General features: G+C 40.1%; 1 long non-coding RNA gene across 1 annotated transcript; it reads right to left on the reverse strand.

The window, feature by feature from the left end:
- Positions 1–595: 595 nt before the first annotated feature.
- On the reverse strand, positions 596–1,789 carry LOC111657995 (uncharacterized). Its single transcript, XR_002760966.2, has 3 exons — positions 1,681–1,789; positions 999–1,118; positions 596–873 (listed from the first exon to the last, which is right to left on the reverse strand). It is a non-coding gene; the product is annotated as an uncharacterized LOC111657995 (long non-coding RNA).
- Positions 1,790–4,334: the final 2,545 nt, after the last annotated feature.

The following is a 4,334-nucleotide window of genomic DNA, read 5'->3' on the forward strand; positions in this document are numbered from 1 at the left end:
GAAAAGTGAAGGGGGTTAGCCCCAAAGTTAGCAACAATGGGTGAGCCTAACCTGAAGACGCTAAACAGATAAATAGAGAACGGAGAAATGTGTAGTTGCTGAGTCTCCCCCAACCTCTTACTCACTACTGTGTGGGGGGCAATGTTACTAATGTGTTGAAATTGAGACTTACATGTGTTATTCTGGTATTCTCTGGCTGAAAATAAATCCATAGATGGGGTGACTACAAAACAAAATGTCACAGTAAGTCAGAAAGTCAAAGCAGTTCCCTGAAGGAGCGCTTACATTTGTGCAACAAGTACTTACACTTGTTGCACAAATACTAGTGTACTTGGTGCTGCCATTAAATCAACAAAACAACAAACACATCAACAACTAGAAAATGCGCTCAGTAGAGCTTTGTGGTTACTCAGTACCATTTACTTATTAGATATGCACTAATACCGATAGTGATATTGGTCCAATACTGACTCAAATAGCTGGATCAGGTATCAGTGATAATGAGCGGATCTAGTACTGGATACCATTATTTTAATAAATAACAATTCAGTAAATTTATATCTAGGTATTTATTTGTTACGTTTTATTTTACAAAGTTAGGAAATAAATGTTTAAGTCAAGCCTAATTTTGCCTTACACATAAAAGAATGATCCCACTCTCTTCCACACAGGGAGGCTTACAGCTTATTAATTAAACACTGGTATTGGATCGGTACTCTGTATCGGCTTATACCCAAAGAACTGGAAAAAGTCAGTGCATCCCTATTACTTACAGGAAGGTATTGGTTGGCATCTGTGGTGCTGAGAGGCTCAGATCCTGGGTGACAGATTTCTTCTTCACTCTCTTGACTATGGGCTCATCTATATCTGTATCTAATGGAGAGATATTCATACATATCTGTCAGGTAAGCATATATAGTAGCATTACATATTTTCTTGAAAAATGCAAAAAACAAAACAAAAAATGAAAAAGACACGTCCATCAAGTAATCTTTTACCTGACTCGAGGTACCGAACAGGAGCAACAATCTTCCTGACAGTTTGCACTTCCTGGTCACTCTCCAAATTTGAGGTCATTGTTGCTTGACTAACCTTGTTTCTGGCCTTGTTGTGGGTGTCTACAAAATATGAGTAGAGATTAGAACCGGGAGGCAGACAATATATGTGTAAAAGTTGTTACGTGTGTGTGTGTGTGTGTGTGTGTGTATATGTATATATATATATATATATATATATATAGGTTTCACCCTCTAGGCAAAACCAATTTTTTCAAAAAAATTTCATGGCAATCCACCAAATAGATTTTGAGATAGCTTCTGGACTGAAGTGCTGACCAACCAAACCAACTGACTGCCACAGTGAGACCCACTTCCCAGCAGGACAAAAAAAAAAAAAGTGTAGTAATTTCATATATGTTTAATCTGCAGAATACTGCTTAAAGATGAGTAAAGTACCCTGTGCAGTAATTAAACATTTTTGTTGTCAAATAAAGCAGGTGGCACACCTGGCAAATTCATGGAGTTTGTCTGATTTTTTTTCACTGAGATCACTGAGTTTGAGGAGAATGAACAAAGTTTGCTTTCCTCAAAGTCACTGCTATGATTTCAGTGGAAGTATGAGGGCGTTTTTAGAAGGTGTTCGTTGGCTTAGTTCTGAAGATGAAACGGTACAATACAATACCTGTGTATGTTAAAACAGAAACTTTCCATTTGGCCCAACGTGTTTTGTCTGGTATCTCTCTCCTTTTAACTTTGGCAGAGACATTCTTCTGTGGCCAGTAACAAAAAACAGCCTGCAGAAAATAGAAAATATAAAAACAATACATATCTTTGTACAGTAAACAATTTATCAGAGGTGTGACCGAGTCCACTTAGCCCCAAGTCCCAAGTCCAGGAGACGCAGACTATTTGAACACATGAGGGTAATGAGGAGCAGGTGAACACAATCGGGAATCAGGGAAGACAATCAGACCGGTGACACATGAGGAAGGGCAAGTGACCTGAATTGGTGTCCAGGAATTTCACAACCGCAAATTGATTGTCAGCGCTCTGGAAAGAAGAAAAATGAAATGATGTCACATTATAGTCTTCCTTCCATTGAAACTACTTATATTTATATATACTCCCATATACTTACAGCTTGGACGTGTGGGATCTGATAGTGATTTATTTCCACACATTGGAAAACAGGAGCAAAAAGTATATTTGAGGAAATAAGGCATTACATGGAAATCTGGGGTGGCTTTCAACAACAACAAAAAAGGTTCTAAGCCACTCAGCCAAATGTGTCCTCTGAAACCACACTCCCTACTAATATTAAACAGAAAGCAATTGCTCAAAAAAATTTGAAAAATGATACATAAACAGTAATATTAATACTATGTAACTATGTATTTACAGTTATATGAAGTCAGTGAACTCCTTAGAATGAATGGAGCAAGGTAACTACAATCCTCAAACCATTGTCTGCCTCAGTCATAAATGCCCTCCTGCCCAAATGTCTCTCAGATAGTGTTTTCATGCGAGTGTGACTGTCTTTGGCTGTGTAGACACCAATCAATCTCGAGTCACAAGGCTGCATGAAGTATGGCTCAAGTCGATCATAGACACGACAGAGCAACATCTTTTCCCCATGCTCTGTCCCACCAGAGACTGCAACAACCTCACAGCACTCTAGTTCACTTAGAGTGAAGACATTGTTGGGTTTTTTCATTTCTACACTCTTTTTTAGTACAGGTTGCATCTTTCTCACTTTGTCTGCTTCCCCAAGCCGCCTCACAATCTGTGAGAGAGGATTTCGCCCAGAACGAACCAATCTTTTCAGCTGATGCAAGTAATTCTCAAAAGGGAAAGCACTGCACTCATCAAGACTGCCATAAAACTTTGCATCTGATGCAAGGTGTACCAAACTGTGGACATTGTAGACAAGGAACTCATCCCCATACAAATGCCTTCCCTGTGCAATGAAGTACACCAACAACTCCTTTGCATTGTGATTGTACTGTTTTGCCAGTCTTGGACACACAAGAATGGATAATGCCACACTAAAAACCAGGAAGTGCTCATAGAGTTGCTCTGCAATAATGCCTTTTAAGCACAATTTTTCCTGTGTAGAGGGCAAACTGTCTCAGTTCTGTGGCTTTCCATCTGTCGATATGTTCCAAGCCTCTTGGTTTCCTTGCAAACACATTTGGAATGCATGTTCTAAGCTTCAGAAGCTGAAAGCTGACCTGCTTAACATGCCCAGATGACAATCTGACTCCCCGTGGTCCCCTCAGCCACAAAAGGATCATTTTGCGCATGACCCCAAGACAACACTGGTGCATATAATCTGCAGGGAATTGCTCTATCATGTTTATCGGGAGCTGGCAAAATGGCGACACAACTGAATGCAGGTAATGCTCCTCCTGAGACTGATCTCGGAATGTTTTATCAGTTCTCAATGTTACATCAGTGATTTCAGGATAGATCCCCCGATGGCCATCCCACAGTCCTTTTTGTGTACATTTGTCACACCCATAATAGCCTGAACATAGCTTTACGGACTTCACAAGAGCCTTGGCTGGGGCATCACAAGTAACACAACGCAGCTTCACCCTAATCAAACCACTGTCTGTCTCTAGTCCATTTTCCATAATACTGCGAAGGTCACCAACAACATCATCAAGAAAGTCAAGATTACTTGGCTTTGACAAACCAAAGCAGAGAGCCAATGGGAAAACTGAGGGAGGAGATAAATTCAATTGGCACAATACCGGCCACAGAGTCTGGCTGCTGCTTTTGAAAAGTGGCAAGCCATCGATGTTGAGAGAAATGTCAATGAAATCTAATCCATAAATGTCCTGTTGAGGATACATTTTCAAATACTTCAGGAGCTGATCTTTGCAGCCAAGGTATATATACTGCATTCCTGATTTCAACTCAAACTCTACACTTTTGCAGGTGCCAAGCAGTATTTTTGCTGTCCCTGGCAGCTCTGAGTGTCCATTTTCTATCAAAATCTTTAACAAAGAATCAACTGCATTGTGTTTTATTTGAAAGTCATTTGCCCACTGTGCAATGGAATGTCTGAGTGTGGGGTTAGTTTCCAAATCGCTACTATTGCTGCTCTGAGACAGTAAATCATCGTCATCTCTTTCATCAGCACAATTCTGTTCCACAGAAGACCCCTCTCCTGTATTTTCTTGGAGTTGATAAAGCAGTGAAGGACACTTAAGAGGAATGTTTGCTGGTAAAAACTCCGATGCAGCTTTTTGGTCACGTGCACATTTATCCTCTAATCTTTTTGCCCTTTTCCAACGGGCTGAGTATTTTTTATCTGACATGACAACTTTC

The sequence above is a fragment of the Seriola lalandi genome, unplaced genomic scaffold, assembly GCF_002814215.2.
Source record: "Seriola lalandi dorsalis isolate HSWRI2012SDOR001 ecotype SW California unplaced genomic scaffold, Sedor1 jcf7180002054423, whole genome shotgun sequence".
NCBI classification, from domain to species: Eukaryota; Metazoa; Chordata; class Actinopteri; order Carangiformes; family Carangidae; genus Seriola; species Seriola lalandi.